This window comes from Schistocerca cancellata, chromosome 1 (genome assembly GCF_023864275.1).
Source record: "Schistocerca cancellata isolate TAMUIC-IGC-003103 chromosome 1, iqSchCanc2.1, whole genome shotgun sequence".
Classification (NCBI taxonomy): domain Eukaryota; kingdom Metazoa; phylum Arthropoda; class Insecta; order Orthoptera; family Acrididae; genus Schistocerca; species Schistocerca cancellata.
Window position 1 is genome coordinate 872,142,151 of NC_064626.1, and position 17,776 is coordinate 872,159,926.

The following is a 17,776-nucleotide window of genomic DNA, read 5'->3' on the forward strand; positions in this document are numbered from 1 at the left end:
GCACTGCGTAGGATCCTACGGTCTTGGCGTGCATCCGTGCGTCGCTGCGGTCCGGTCCCAGGTCGACGGGCACGTGCACCTTCCGCCGACCACTGGCGACAACATCGATGTACTGTGGAGACCTCACGCCCCACGTGTTGAGCAATTCGGCGGTACGTCCACCCGGCCTCCCGCATGCCCACTATACGCCCTCGCTCAAAGTCCGTCAGCTGCACATACGGTTCACTTCCACGCTGTCGCGGCATGCTACCAGTGTTAAAGACTGCGATGGAGCTCCGTATGCCACGGCAAACTGGCTGACACTGACGGCGGCGGTGCACAAATGCTGCGCAGCTAGCGCCATTCGACGGCCAACACCGCGGTTCCTGGTGTGTCCGCTGTGCCGTGCGTGTGATCATTGCTTGTACAGCCCTCTCGCAGTGTCCGGAGCAAGTATGGTGGGTCTGACACACCGGTGTCAATGTGTTCTTTTTTCCATTTCCAGGAGTGTATTTGTCGAATAGTTGTATTGCTGACATGATCGAACAAAGAAATGCGTAATGATCTTCTCAGTATCCGAATTTCCATAACATGCAGTAAGTGCTCAGCACTTTTAGATGGGGGCCAACTCTTGGTCACTGGGATACCTCCTAATACCGTGTCAGATCTCGTTCTGTCAGGCGTAGTAAAGCAACTCGACGTGGCACGGACTCAACAAGTCATTGGAAGTTCCCTGCAGAAATACTGACCCATGCTTCCTCTACAGCCGTCCATAATTGCGAATATGTTGCCGGTGCAGGATTTTTTGCACGAACTGACCTCTCAATTACGCCTTATAAATGTTCGATGGGATTCGTGTCGGGAGATCTGGCTGACCAAATGGTCAAATGGCTCTAAGCACTATGGGACTTAACATCTGAGGTCATCAGTCCCCTAGACTTAGAACTACTTAAACCGAACTAACCTAAAGACATCACAAACATCCATGCCCGAGGCAGGATTCGAACCTGCGACCGTAACAGCAGTACGGCTCCGGACAGAAGCGGCTAGAACCGCTCAGCCACAGCGGCCGGCGCTGACCAAATCATTCGCTCTAATTGTGCAGAATGTTCTTCAAACCAATCACGAACAACTCTGGCCCGGTGACATAGCGCGCTGTTATCCATAAAAATTACATCGTTGTTTGGACATATGAAATCCATGAATGACTGCAAATGGTCTCCAAGTAGCCGAACATAACCATTTCCAGTCAATAATCGGTTCACTTGGACCAGAGGACCCAGTCCATTCTACGTAAATACTGCCCACACTATTATGGAGCCACCACAGCCTTGTACCGTGCCTTGTTGACAAGTTGGGTCCACGGTTTCGTGGGATCTGCATCACACTCGAACCCTACTATCAGCTCTTTCCAACTGAAATCGGGACTCATCTGACCATACCACGGTTTTCTAGTCATCTAGGGTCCAACCGATACGATCGCGAGCCCAGCAGACGCACTGCAGACGATGTCGTGCTGTTAGCAAAACGTTCCGCAATACCTCTCAAGGCTTCTCCTCTAAATTGGGTTTGGAGAGCAGCTTGTGTCGCACGGGCACTGAACCACTGTTTGTGGACTCGGCAACAGTGGGACACAGCGCTCTTATTTGATAAAACCCGAATCAGTCTCCACCCTGACAGTACTGATATTCGGGTGTGGGGGCAACGAGTGCAGTGTTTACACCCTGACTATACTGTAGACGCCCATCCTTACGGTGGTGGTTCAGTCATGTTTTGGGGTGGAATAATGTATGGCCGCAGGATAGCGGTCTACCCCTTGTGCCAATATGTGGGACGACATCCTTGTATGCACTGTGGCTCCATTTGGTGAAGATACTGGAACGGGATTCACGCTGATGGATGACAATGAGCGCCCCATTCGCCACAACCTTGAGAACACTTTCCTAGCGGAGCATAAAATCAGTCGAATGGAATGGCCTCCATATTCTCCAGCTCTCGGCAGCATTGAGAATGCATGGGTCATACTAAAACGAGCGGTTTGCAATAGTATTGTCCCACTTTACAGGGCCTCAGAGGCCGACGTGGACGAATGGGAGAATGTCTCAAGTTTATCTGGACAGTTTGGTAAGGAGTATGTCGAACCGCATTCAAAAGTGTCCCCAATAACGAAGGTCATCTGGTTCATACATAATGTGTTATAAAAGATGACACTGAGAGGACACTGTAGTGCCTACAATGGAATCTTTTGTAAGGTTTTGTTTCTGTTTTTTGTTTGTATTTATCATGTGGAAATATCTTTATCTTCTTTGTTTTCTTATGAAAAGAACAAAATCAGTTTTACTATTGTGTCCAGGGTTGCAAAGCAATAGGCAACATTTATTTTTACCACTCTATTTGGCATCGTTGTTCGTGTCGAGTCAAATGTTCTGACAAATATGGCAGCAGTATCAGGCTGAATAAAAACTAAGTCGAGGAGCAGGTGCAGAATACGACGCTCTGTTGCTGACCGACCTCTGTGTCAGCTTTGGCTTATGCGGCGCACGCAGCCGTCAATTCTCATCCACGTAGCTACTCAAATGTCTCAGAGGCTGAATGCAAAAAATGGCAGTTACATATCTTAACGTCCTAAATACATTCCCAACCGCAGGCCTAATTTCGATACTGATCTAATCGGTGTTTTTAGCTTATGGTATGCACAAATGTGCAGCCTATCTGGAGCGCTATTCTTACATCTACATGATTACTCTGCATTTCACGATTATTGCCTGGCAGAGGGTTCATCGAACTACCTTCAAGGTATTGCTCCACCGTTCCGCTCTCGATCAATGCGCGGGAGAAACGAACACTTAAATTTTTCTGTGCGAGCTCTGATTTCTCATACTTTGTTTGATGACCATTCCTCCCCATATAGGTTAGCGCCAAGAAAATGTTTTCGAACACTGTGGAGAAAGATGGTTGTGGAAATTTCGTGAGAAGATCCCCCCGTTCAACGAAAAACGCCTTATCGCCTTTTTTTTCAATGATTGCCACACCAATTCACTTATCATATCCGTGGCGCTCTTTCTCCTATTTCGCGATAGTACAAAACGAGTTGCCCTTATTTGAACTTTTTCGATGTCCTCCGTCGATCCTGTCTGACGAATATCCGACACCGAATAGTAGTTGCACTTTCTCACCGTTCTGCGAATAATCGAGGTCTTTTGTTTGTTTTACCCACAACATTATCTATGTGATCGTTCCAACTTCAGTTATTCGTAATTGTAATCCCTAAGTATTTAGTTGAATATAAAGCTCTTAGATTTGTGTGATTTACCGTACAACGTAAATTCATCGGATTCCTTTTGGTACTCATGTGGATGACTTCACACTTTTCATTGTTTAGAGTCAGTTTATTCGCACCATGCAGATATCTCGTCTAAATCGTTTTGCTATTTGTTTTGATCACCTGATGACGTTACAAGACGGTAAATGACAGTATCATCTACAAGCAATCTAAGAGGGCTTCTCGGATTGTCTCCTAAATTGTTTGTGTAGATCAGGAAAGGTAAAGGGCTTACATCACTTCCTTGGGGTACGCCAGATATTACTTATGTTTTACTCGATCACTTCCCGTCAGTTATTACTAACTGTGACCTTACAGACAGGAAATCACGAATCCAGTCGCACAACAGAGATGATACTCCATAGGCTCGCAATTTGATTAAAAGTCGCTTGTGGGATGCGGTGTCATAAGCCTTCTGAAAATCTAAAAATATGGAATCAGTGTGTCATCTCCCGTCAATAGCATTCATTACTTCGTGAGCATAAAGATCTAGTTGTCTTTCACAAGAACGATATTTTCTAAATCAATGATGGCTGTTTGTCAATAAATAATTTTCTTCGAGATAACTGATAATAATTCTCAAACACATTATGTATTCCAGAATAGTACTGCAAAGGAGTAGGAGGATATTAGTGTTTAACGTCCCGTCGACAACGAGGTCATTAGAGACGGAGCGCAAGCTCGGGTGAGGGAAGGAAGGGGAAGGAAATCGGCCGTGCCCTTTCAAAGGAACCATCCCGGCATTTGCCTGAAGCGATTTAGGCAAATCACGGAAAACCTAAATCAGGATGGCCGGAGACGGGATTGAACCGTCGTCCTCCCAAATATTAGTACTGCAAATCGACGTTAGCGATATGGGTCGGAAATTCATTGTCTTACTCCTATTTCCTCCAGGCATTGGTGTGACTTGTGCAACACTCCAGTCCTCAGGTACGGATCTTTCAACAAGCGGTCGGCTGATTGTTAAATATGCAGCAAACTTTGAGAGCAATCTGACTAGTACATAATCACAACCGGAGGCCTTGCTTTTATCAAGTGATATAAGCTGGTTTGCTACACCGAGGATATCTACTTCTAAGTTACTCATGTTGGCAAAATTATTCTTGGCTCCATTTGCGGAATATTTACTTCGTCTTAGACGAGCTGCATGTTATATCTGACAAAGCACTCATGACAGGACGTGTACAGCCATTATTTAGCAGTCCTCTTATATCCCAGCATAAACGAATTTTGGATATGCACAACTAACCGACTGATCAGCCAGGATGCTATATTGACGATACAAGGTGAACGTCACGACCTGACGGTCGGCCTTGAAAGTCGGCATCACTGCCCTTTGAGCAGCACGAGACAGAAGAAATGGCTGAACCACAAGCAATCTTTCTCTGCCTCATATCACTGGCTGAAGTCGTAATGTGGCCATCTGCATGCGCCGATCTTGGCGGCTTGGCAGACGCCGTCGCGCAGCATTGAGGTCGGCGTGGAAATAGCAGTCAGCTGTGGGAGAAAGCGAGCCCCACTCCTCTACCCGCAGGTTGGTTTCGGGGTCTGACGGCTCCACTGAGAGGCCGACGAGAAAGTCTTTCTCGCGGTCCCTTAGTGTAATGGGCACTTTCCGCTTCGTGGCGCTATTTCTTCGTGTTCCTCCAGCCCGAGTGCTGGCTCGCCCATCCAGTTGCAGGAGAACTAAGAGATCAACATCGAATCACATAAACAGCGTTACTGAGTCTTATTCTTGAATTATTACCACAGATTTCATTTATGTTGTGTGTCACATAAAGCAACACAGAACAGTCTCGAAACATGCCCTGAACGTTTATATTACTACTCTGAAACTTAACAAAGCACGCCACAGTATCACACAGACAGCATACCGCTAACTTCTATTTTCCTCCAAACTGACGCGGGGCTAACAATTTGTCTTCCATATTCACTTAAAAAATTGTGTTTGAGTGTGCTATAAGGTCTGTTAAGTCAGCCGTGGTTTTCAAAAAGACTAGGCGAGTCACCGAAGAAAGTTCCGAGCTCACCAATATTGGAAATCTATTTTTCCAGTAAAAAGTACGTAAATTCTTTGACGGGATTCCATTAATTAAATCAGTGTTTCAATTCTTGCCTTAATACTGGTCATAGTTCAATCACCAAGGATTGCACAACATTATACGACACAATATAAGACTGCTTCGTACGATCTAATCGGAACGCAAGTAGCGAACTTAAACTCGTCAATCGTAATGCAGCTCACAGTTTAATAATACTTCAGTTTGCTGAGAAATTAACGCACTTGCACTCAGATTACGAACTTCCGATACCAGCGACGTCGCACTCACGGCCGCTTTCATCGGTAGACTCCACCAAGTACCTTGTCAGCCGCAGTGGAGTCTGTCTTTTTCTTTTGACCAATCACAGTCCAGGAAAGGTAGCACTAACATGATAACTCTATGTTACGTCAGCCAATGAGACATGGACACAGTGTATCCATGTTAATACACGTATCAGGTTGCGACTATGATGCAATTTCCTACTCAACATTAGGGGGCTCGCCCTGGGCCAATTAGCGATAAATGTTACAATTTGACAACAGCCTCTTTACCCGAATTATCATAAGTTATATCACTCACTATTTGTACTTTTTACTGATGTTTATGCAGATAACGGAAAGTAGTTCCGATGAGCGAATCGTAAACATTTTTATCTTTAAAATGCAAACTGCCTTTATAGCAACGAACATTACGTACTGTACATCAGGAGCCCGTCAGTAGCCTTTGAACTACACAGCCGCTCCATAGCACATCCGTAGGAACACAGTAGTGGTTACATGGCCCATTGGATAAAACCGAACACAGATGAAGCGTGAAAACAGGAAGAAGGGGTACTGAACTGTGATAAAAAGAAGCACGGCCCAAGATCAACATGTGTAACATTTTACCACTAAATCTGACGGTGTTGCGATGGGGATTTTCCCTTGTGTTTAAAAATAAAATAAAATGAAATGACAGTGTGGCATTGTTGGCCGGGACGCCCCTCAGAGGAAGTTCGTCCGCCGGGTTACAAGACTTATTTCAAGTGCCGGCCGCTGTGGCTTCAGTCCGGAACCGCGCTGCTGCTGCGGTCGCAGGTTCGAATCCTGCCCCGAGCATGGATGTGTGTAATGTCCTTAGGTTAGTTAGGTTTAATTAGTTCTAAGTCTAGGGGAAGGATGACCTCAGATATTAAGTCCCATAGTGCTTAGAGCCATTTGAACCATCTGAACTTATTTCAGGTGACGCCACATTGGGCTACTTGCGTATGGATGATGATGATGATGATGATGATGATGATGATGAAGAAGAAGAAGAGGATAACAAAACACATATTCCACGAGGGGATAAAATCTCCTAGGCGGCCGGGAATCGAACCCGTGCCCGCTGAATGGCAGGTAAACAAAAAAATGGTTCAAATGGCTCTGAGCACTATGGGACTTAACATCTGCGGTCATCAGTCCCCTAGTACTTAGAACTACTTAAACCTAACTAACCTAAGGACATCACACACATCCATGCTCGAGGCAGGATTCGAACCTGCGACCGTAGCAGTTGCGCGGCTCCGGACTAAGCGCCTAGAACCCCGAGACCACCGCGGCCGGCGCAGGCAAACACGTTACCACGCAGCTAAGCAGGCGGACTCCCTTATGAGCGCAACCGTGGAAAATGGGGACGTCACACTTTGATGTTTTGTCGCTCGACCGTAACTCAAAGCATCATATTCCGTGTGAACACGTGCAGATTTACAGTACTGTTTCAAAGTAGACTAAATCAAAAGTCTATGCCTGCCGACATCGGCGCTAACTTTTCCTCCACCTCCCTGCATCAACCGTTTCTTCATGCCCCTCATCTGGCAATATTTCCGTAATGCGATTATTATCTACCCGTTTTTCTGATTGGTTTCCTGAACTATACAAATACACTATAGCAATAGTTAATGGCCTCTCAGAGCATGACATGTAGTTCCTTCTGTTAAATGTTAATAGTGAACAAGATATAAAATCTGTTAAATCTCAACTCAAGAGGTTAATCAGTAAGCCAAAAATTTATTATTTTTGGACACTCCTCAGAGAATGAAAAATATAACACTTTTGCTAATAAAGTGCTTATCTTATTAGAATACTGTTTCCCCCAAAACTAACCAAGGTTAGAGAAAAGTGTACAAAGAAGCCATGGATTACTCAAGGAATAGAAGTACCTTGTAAGACAAAAAGAAAACTGTATCTGTCAGTCCGAAACAGCTCTGATGTTGATGCTATAGCACATTACAAGAAATACTGCAAAGTATTAAAGACTATAACACGGACATCAAAGCAAATATATTACAGGGAAAAGATAGTCATATCAGATAACAAAATAAAGACAATATGGGATATAGTGAAGGAGACCGGTAGAACAAGACATGAAGAGGGACAAATAGCATTAAGAGTAAATGAAACATTTTATAACTACTACTGAAAAGATGGGGTTGTCAGGTTCTGTAGATGGTGACATGGGATACCTCAGACCAGACATTTCAAGTAACTTCGATAATATGAATTTGACTCTCACTACCCCAGCAGAAATAATATCCATCATAAAATCTTTAAAATCTAAAACATCTAGTGGGTATGATGAAATATCAACAAAGTGATTCTAAGTTAAGTAACATATTAAGCTATCTGTGTAACCAGTCGTTTATCAGTGGAATATTTCCTGAATGGTTGAAATACGCTGAAGTTAAGTCATTGTTTAGTAAGGGAAATAAAGAAATAGCGTCCAATTTCCGTCCAGTTTCACTTTTGCCAGCATTCTAAAAAATTTTAGAAAAGGTAATGTACAATCGGCTTTATAACCATCTTATCACAAATAACATAGGTCAAAGACGCAGTTCGGATTTCTAAAGGGTTCTGACATTGAGGAGGCTATCTACACTTACAGTGAAAATGTGCTTAATTCATGAGACAAAAAAAAAAAAAATGCAGGCAACCGGTGTATTTTGTGATCAGTCAAAGGCATTTGACTGTGTAAATCACTATATCTTTTTAAGTAAATTAGGATATTATGGTGTAACAGGAAATGCTGCAAAATGGTTCAAATCTTATATCTCTGGCAGGAAACGATGCGTGTTGTTAGGAAAGAGACATGTATTAAGCTATCAGGCATCATCCAGCTGGGAACTTATTACATGTGGGGTCCCACATACCCTTTTAAGTGAATTAGAATATTATGGTGTAACAAGAAATGCTGCAAAATGGTTCAAATCTTATATCTCTGGCAGGAAACGAAGCGTGTTGTTAGGAAAGAGACATGTATTAAGCCATCAGGCATCATCGAACTGGGAACTTATTACATGTGGGATCCCACAAGGTTCCATCTTAGGGCCCTTACGTTTTCCTGCGTATATCAATGACCTTTCACGAGTAACATTACCACATGCAAAGTTAGTATTGTTTGCCGATGATGCAAACATTGCAATAAATAGAAAATCAAGTGTAGTCTTAGAAAGATTGGCTAATAAAATATTTGTCGACATTAATCACTGGTTCCTAGCCAATTCTTTGTCACAAAACTTTGAAGAAAAAACACACTACAAGCAGTTCAGAACTTGTAAGGGGTGTTCTACGAGTATATGCCTAACATATGATAAGCAGATAGAAGAAAAGGACAGTGTTAAATTCTTGGGATCACAGCTTGATAATAAATTCGACTTGGAGGAGCACATCACAGAACTGATGAAGTGTCTAAACAAACCTCTATTTGCAATGCGAAATCTGTCAGACATAGGGGATATAAAAATGAAAAAGCTGTTATACTATGCTTACTTTCACTTCATAATGTCATACAGGGTTATTTTTTGGGGTAATTCGTCAAGTCAAGCTAAAGTTTTCCGGGCACAAAAACGTGCAATAAGAGTTGTATGTGGCGTGAACTCAAGAACATCCTGCAGAAGCCTGTTTAGAGAACTAGGGATACTAACCACTGCATCCCAATATATTTATTCCTTAATGAAATTTTTCATTAAAAATATATCACTTTTTCAAATCAGCAGCTCAGTCATGGAATCAATACTAGAAATAAGAATAATCTTCACAAGGATTTAAAGTCAGTTACTCTTGTATAAAAAGGTGTGCACTATTCAGGAACACACATTTTCAATAACTTGCCAACAGCCATAAAAGCTTAACAACAAATGAAATTCAGTTTAAGAGAAGCCTAAAGGATTTATTGGTGGCCAACTCATACTCCATTGATGAATTTCTCAGTAGAACCATAAGTACAATCTAACTTCTGCACCATTTCAGTGCAGTAATGTGTTCATTGTAAATAAGTATTGTAGTAGTTCTATTATAAGTTTATTACCTTATAAATAAAAACATTTTTTTTTATTTTTAAATTCAATGCATTATGCAGTCTAAATAAATGACTGTTATAAAATGATCCTTTCATATATTGTTCAATAAAAAAAGTTTTAGTTGTAAATATTTGTCATTTATTATTGTTTTTCTGACATGTACTACATCCTGGAGGACCATCTCATTACAGATCAAATGGAATGAAAGTAAATCTAATCTAAACAAAGATATCTCTGAATACTTGAGATATGAATAAGGAAATTTCAAATCCAGCAGTAAACAGAAAAAGAACAATGACTGTGGCCAGAATCAATTTTCATTCTGAAGTGGGGTGTGCGCTAATTTGAAATTTCCTACCAGATTTAAACTGTACTTCAGACCGGGACTCGAACCTGGAACCTTGGTTTTCCCTGGGTAAGAGCTCTACCAGCTGAGGTATAAAAGAACGACTCAAAAAACGCCCTCGCAACTTTACTTTCACCAGTACCCCATCTCTTACCTTTCGAACTTCACAGAAGTTGTGTCTTCATACCTTGCAAAGCTAGCTCTCATTGATGAAAGGATATTGCGGAGACATGGCTTAGCCACAGCCTGCGGGTCTGTTCTAGAATTAATTTTCGCTCTGCAACAGCGTGTGCGCTGGTTTGCTTGGATAGCTCAGTCGGTAGAGCACTTTCCTCGCAAAGGCAAAGGTCCAGGTTCGAGTCCCAAGGGGGCACACGATTTTAACCTGCCAGGAAGTTTCAAGACAATGACTGTGAATATCGGTACACTAAACATCCACCTTCATACATATATCCACAGTCACATAAAATGTGAGACCACAAGGATGCATAACTAAGGTTAAAATATGTTGAAACAGTGCATCCCTGGTACATCATGACTGTGAATATCGGTACACTAAACATCCACCTTCATACATATATCCACAGTCATTGTCTTTTTCTTAACTACCACTGGACTTGATTTTCATTAATAGTACGTGTTACAGTTAAAGTGGCTGGAAAGGAACTTTACGTCATTTCAGCACATTTTACAAAAACTGATAATACTTTCATCCCGACAGTTACGAGTTAATGCGGTCAGACAAAACTGCATGTTAAACGTATCAGTTTAACTAAAGTTGTTCAGAAGTAGTAAATTATTTGACGTAACGATGTAACAAATTAAACTTCTATTTTCACACGTTCCTCTTCACGGGGCATCCACTACAGTTGTAAAAGTTGTTTATTTTTAAATAGGAAAGCACTATCCTGTTTAGGACATATGTCTCATCTTCAAGTGCATCTGCAACAGTATTTAAAAGAATAAGATAATCAAAGCTAAACAGAACCAACAGAAATTCTAAGGAAAAAATATCCTATACCTACATAAAATGTGAGACCACAAGGATGCACAACTAAGGTTAAAATATGTTGAAACAGTGCATCCCTGGTATATCACATGCAAGAGAATATCCTCTTCAATCCTAGGTCTACCGCATCATGTATCACAGATCGAGCATTTTTCAATAGACAATGAATTGCCAGAGTTGAAACCAAGAGAGGTAACACAAAGAAATCCTAAAACCCATGGCAAATAGGACTATAAACATCTGGATGGTATAATTCTTACCTAAAGAACCACCAAGTTATCTTTTTGGAATATTTTTAATGTGATAACTTTTATTCATCAGTGTGTTTCATACAACTTTCTACATTAACGTTAATATCGTTTGCGGTGTCTGTATCGTGCGGCAGCACCGAAAGTAGAATAGATTAGGAAGAATAGGGTAGCAAGCAAAGCACACCTCCGCATCGTGGCCCTATTGGGCCTTTCGGAACCAAGAGACCACCGCCGTGCCAGCCTCTGGCAATGGCGTCATCGGATGTGGTATGGAGGATCGTGCGGTCAGCACACACCGCTCTCCCGGCCGTTGTCGGCTTTCTTCACTTTGGAGTCGCTCCTTGTCACGCAAGCACCTCCTGAGTTGGCATAACGAACATGGGACTTCTAGTTCCCCCACAAGGAAAAATCCACGGCAGTACCCGGTATCGAACACGAGCCAGACATGTTGACAACTGAGCTACGGAAGCGCCAACAGAAAGGTGCGTCACTCAGTAAAAGCAGTTGAGACGATAAAACCGTGTATACAATTTAACCATCTACACTCATGCTCATGAATTAAGGGTAATGCTGATACATGGTGAAACAACGCTCTGGTGGGCGGTTAGCGGGTTTAAATCACGTCGGGGTGCGCATTTGACCTGCGGTCGTCGCAAGGTGGCGCTGGCAGCAGTCCACATACACAGAGGTGTATTGGTGCATGTCAGAGAATGGTGCAGCGAGTAAGTGTGCAGACGTTTTCAGACGTGCTAATGGTGACTATGTGTTGAAATGGCTCAAAGAACACATATTGATGACGTTATGAGGGGTAGAATACTAGGGCAACTGGAAGCTGGTCAAACATAGCAGGTCGTAGCACGGGCCCTCCGTGTGATACAAACTGTGATCTCAAGACTATGGCAACGATTCCAGCAGACAGGAAACGTGTCCAGGCGCTACAGTACAGGATGTCCTCAGTGTACAGCACCACAAGAAGATCAATATCTCACCATCAGTGCCCGCAGACGGCCACGGAGTGCTACAGGTAGCCTTGCTCGGGACCTTACCGCAGCCAATGGAACAATTGTCTCCAGACACACAGTCTACAGACGACTAAACAGACATGGTTTATTCGCCCGGAAACCTGCAAGGCGCATTCCACTGACCCCTGGTCACAGGAGAGCCCGTAAAGCCTGGTGCCAAGAACACAGTACATGATCATTGCAACGGTGGCTCCAGGTTATGTTTACGGACGAGTCCAGGTATAGTCTGAATAGTGATTCTCGCCGGATTTTCCTCAGGCGTGAACCAGGAGCGCGGAGCGGTTCTAGGCGCTACAATCTGGAACCGCGCGACGGCTACGGTCGCAGGTTCGAATCCTTCCTCGGGCATGGATGTGTGTGATGTCCTTCGGTTACTTAGGTTTAAGTAGTTCTAAGTTCTAGGGGACTGATGACCAAAGAAGTTAAGTCCCATAGTGCTCAGAGCCATTTTTGAACCAGGAGCCAGATACCAACCCCTTAATGTCCTTGAAAGGGACCTGTATGGAGGTCGTGGTTTGATAGTGTGCGGTGGGATTATGATTGGTGCACGTACACCCCTACATGTCTTTGACAGAGGAACGGTAACAGGTCAGATGTATCGGAACGTCATTTTGCACCAGTATGTCCGCCTTTTCAGGAGTGCAGTGGGTCGCACCTTCCTCCTGATAGATGATAACGTACGGCCCTACCGAGCTGCCATCTTGGAGGAGCACCTTGAAACAGAAGATAACAGGCGAATAGAGTGGCCTGCCTGTTCTCCAGACCTAAACCCCATCGAGCACGTCTGCGATGCTCTCGGTCGACGTATCGCTGCACGTTTTCAAACCCCTAGGACACTTCAGGAGCTCCGACAGGCACTGAAGGAAGAATGGGAGGCTATACCCCAGCATTTGCTAGACCACCTGATCCAGAGTATGCCAACCCGTTGTGCGGCTTGTGTGCGTGTGCATGGTGATCATATCATAGGAAACAGTGGCGTTTTGTAGCACACGTGTTTCGGGACGGTTTTCTCAACTTATCACCAATACCGTGGACTTACAGATCTGTGTCGTGTGTGTTCCCTATGTGCCTATGCTATTAGCGCCAGTTTTGTGTAGTGCCACGTTGTGTGGCACCACATTCTGCAATTATCCTTAATTTACGAGCACGAGTGTAGATACCTCTCCATACAACGTCGTATTCTGCTATCTTGTCAGTGACTAATGTAGCGCAGACGTAACACGCAGTAACGCTGTTACTCGCTCAACAAAATGAAGTCGTGTGTCACGGTGATGATGCTGTTTATCGAAAACAGAATGGTCCGTTTGACAGAGTAAGACAACCAACAGAAGGCAGAGGTGAAGAGGCAGCGCTCGTAGCACGTGGCCAGCGGCGCCGCTTTGGCAGCGAACAGTAGCAGCAGCGGCGAGCGTCCTTGGCCTGCAGGCGTGGGGTCACTGCCACTGGGGCAGCGGGGCAGCGCAGCCGGCAGCTCGCTCTCAATGGCCGCGCTGCCCACGCCCGCGTCTCACGCAGTACCCCACATCTCCAGGCACGACCGTAAAGCGAAAGCGTAGCAATTACACGACCATGGTTTAACAAGTGGGACGAATTCGCCTAAATATACAACATTCCTTTTCAACAAGCCACCAGTGAGACCATAAATGCGAAAGTGCTGCCACTGCACATTTTGTGCACAAACTGAACTCTCGATTATGTCCCATAAATGTTCCAAGGACGATCTGGGTGGCCAGATGATTCACTTGAATTGTCCAGAATGTTCTTAAAACCGGCTGCGAACAGTTATGGCCTGATGACATGCTGCATAGTGTAACGGAACATATTAAAGGCTTTACTTTACCGAAGTATGCGATACCCTCCAAATTCAACCAGTTTGAGTATTTATGATTATAGAAAAGTTATTGTGTATGTTAACAATGATTGCATAACATGTCTGCATAAACAGTCAACCCATTAAATTATACTGAATAACTGACCCACACAAAAGTTTATATAGCTTGATCACTGATACAGCAAATGTCATCATGTAAAAACACTGAGTTCATCTTAAATAATTAATATGAAGTACGAAAAGTCACCCAGTGAAACCTATTTGTTCACTAGGAGCGTTTTCACTCAGTATTCACGTAATCAATCCTATTTTAGACGAAAACCAATGTAATTCTTAATAATTCATGTTATTTACTTATTTATGCAAATTAGAGAAGTCAATTGACAAACTTCTAAAAAACGGCCTTTTTGTAACAAAGAATTATTCTGTCAAGTCAACAAATCTGTCTGTTATTTTAATAACATGTTAAATTATGTCACTCGATGCAAATTAATAACTTTTCTGCACAAATTATGATAACAGATGTACATGTGACTTATAAACTATATCTCTTTTTAGTAGTTCTTTGACAATGTTATAAATACGAGCAGCAAGAAGGGTCGGAAAAGCAATCGGGATGTCACTTTGGTAAAGTGTGTTTGTGTGTTATTGTTTGAGGTGGATAAACAATGCAAAGAACATGTAAAGAAAGTACTACTTTGTGTTGTGTCATGGTCTTTGGTGGACAGTGGAATTAAGATGGCCACCAGAGTAATAAATATTTGAAGTTTACATATTTGTTGGTTTCGCCCGTTCTTTATCATCAAAAGCACATAAAAAAACACGGGACCTCATGTTTTTAACCCTAGACAACCAGATTTAGAGCCAGCATCAACATCGAGACACAGCAGCGATCCAGCAAGCAGCAGTGATTCCTACAATGCATTTTAATGGCGCCAACCTAACATCAAGTGCTAACAAGCTCCGTAAATGGGAGTGAAATAGTGCGATTATAGCAATTAGCAATATCTACGACCAGGCGACCATTACAATAGTCATCCATAAAAGTTCCATCTTTGTTTGGCTGCAGGTGGTCTCCAAATAGCAGAACATAACTATTTCCAGTCAATGATCGGTTCAGTTGGACCAGACGACCCAATCCATTCCATGTAAACACAGCTCACACTATTATGGGAACACCACAGTGCCTTGGTGACAACTTGGGCACATCCGGGTTCGATTCCCGGCGGGGTCAGGGTTTTTCACCTGCCTCGAGATGACTGGGTGTTTGTGTTGTCCTCATCATTTCATCATAAAAGTGGCGAGATTGGGCTGAGCAAAGGTTGGGAATTTGTACGGGCGCTGATAACCGCGCAGTTGAGCGTCCCACAAACCAAGCATCATCATCATCAACTCGGGCCCATGGCTTCGTGGGGTCTGCACCACACCCGGACCCTACTAAACAGCTCTTGCCAACTGGAATCGGGACTCATCTGATGAGGCTACAGTTTCCCAGTCTTCTAGGATCCAACCTATGTGGCCACGAGCCCTGGAGAGTCGCTGCTGGCGATGTCGTGCTGTTAGCAAAGGCACTGGCGTCGATCGTGTCCTGACACAGCCCATTAACCCCAAATTTCGCCGCACTGTCCTAACGGATACGTTCGTCGTATGTCCCACACCGATTTCTGCGGTTATAACACGCAGTGTTGCTTGTCTTTTAGCACTGACAACTCTCGCAAACGCCACTGCTCTCGGTCGTTAAGTGAAGGCCGTCCACCACTGCGCTGCCTGAAATTTGGTATTCTCGGCACACTCTTGGCACTGTGGAGCGCGGAATACTGAATTCCCTAACATTTCCGAAATGGAATGTCCTATGCGTCTAGCTGCACCTGCCATTCTGCGTTCAAAGTCTGTTAATTTCTGCCATGCTGCCACAATTACGTCGGGAACCTTTATCACATGAATCAGCTGGGTACAAATGACAGCTCCGCCAGTGCGCTGCCCTTTTATACCTTCTGTATGCGATACTATCGCCATCCGTACATGTGCACATCGCTATGCCATGACATTTATCACCTCAGTGTACAGTAGTAACAGCCTTGGTAAATAGAGTATGACCTTCACTATGCCCTAAAGACGGCGACATGCTACGCTAAGTAACAAGCCACCACACTCGTCTGTTGCTCCTCAGTGCCAGTATGTACCTCTCTCGCTCGACCCAACGCTATAGTGGCTTTCTTGATATTATTTTGTAACTTTTGTTTTTAATTAATTATTGATCACAAGTGAAACCTGATATTGAATACTATAGCACTCTTTCCTCCAGGTTTCGGTGTTTAATATTCGTTTTCTCCTTTTTTCGTAAATTTTTAATGTAGAATTAATTTCAATTAATGAGTCAAATTGTGTCTCCTCCCATTGACATGATTATGCTACTGCCTTCCTCTGCATTTACGTCCTCATTATAAGCTCTGACTAATCGACGTTCAGATCCATAGCTTTACTTATGCCCGTAAGTAGGATCCAGTCGGAGTCTTTGATTTCCACGCGTTAGGTGAAGTGGTGGGCAGGAAAGGTGTACCAGCACACATCTTATTGTGTGTAGCAGAGTGTACTTTTGGTACCACTGCCTTCCCATTTCCTCCTTCCCTTTCTCATTCACTAATTGTGCGTGGGAAGAAAGACTGTCGGTAAACACGCGTATGAGCTGTAATTATTTTGATTTTCTCATCGTGGTAATTTCCCGGATCGTACGTGCCAGGACGTCATGCGTCGCTCGAATATTCTTGGAACAGACGCGTTCGGAATTACAACAGTGATCCCGTGACGAATCGCCCCGATCTTCATTACATATTCTCTCTCTCTCTCTCTCTCTCTCCTACTAATAACAAAGAATTGGTAGAACAAGTAGTGTTTTGTAAAGCACATACTATATTTCCTACAGATTTTTTAAATGAATCTCATCTTAGCGTCTCTACAACGTAGTCGAAAGAATCTGCCGACAAAATTCCCGACCACATGTCGCCAAGTTAGTTTCGACTAGGCTGCAGAAGTTTCACTGGGAAGCCCTTACACAGCGTCCACACAGTCCCAATCTCTCGCCATGTGTTATCCATGTTTTTGGAGCCCTGAGGAAAGACATAAGTGGTCGTCGATTTGCTTCGGACGAAGAGGTGCACACCACGGTACAATCATGGTTTTGTACACAACCGCCAACATTTTTCCATGAAGGCACTGACAGACTTGTCTCACAGAGGGATAAATCTATTAACAGTTATGCCGCTTACTTTTGAAATAAAAACAGTTTAATTAATTTTACCCGTCTGCCTCGTTTTCATTTTACTGCCCTTTATATTCCCAGCGATTTTTCACGAGTAGCATAATCGAACAGAGGATCTCTTCGGCCAATTATGCGCTGTGCGTTACATACATTTACGTTCAAGGTCAACTGCCTGTAAACACCAGGCGACTGTAACAGAATTCCGGAAGACCTGCGGAGGATCTTCCTGCATTTCGCTACGGTCTTCCGGTATTGCAACCTTGGTGTCGATGACAATACCGACCGCGAACAGTCTCACGGAAGCTCCACTATTATCCATTAAATCATTAATCTTCATTCAAAGCGATGACCTGTAACACTCCCTTAAGTTTCTCCCGAAATTACATCTTCCGGTTTTGTT

The 17,776-nt window shown here is 43.6% G+C and overlaps 1 protein-coding gene across 1 annotated transcript in view; it reads right to left on the bottom strand.

Moving 5' to 3' along the window:
- LOC126190126 (ileal sodium/bile acid cotransporter-like) overlaps positions 1–17,776 on the bottom strand; it is a 228,606-nt gene that overhangs the window by 199,499 nt on the left and 11,331 nt on the right. The window lies entirely within an intron of this gene.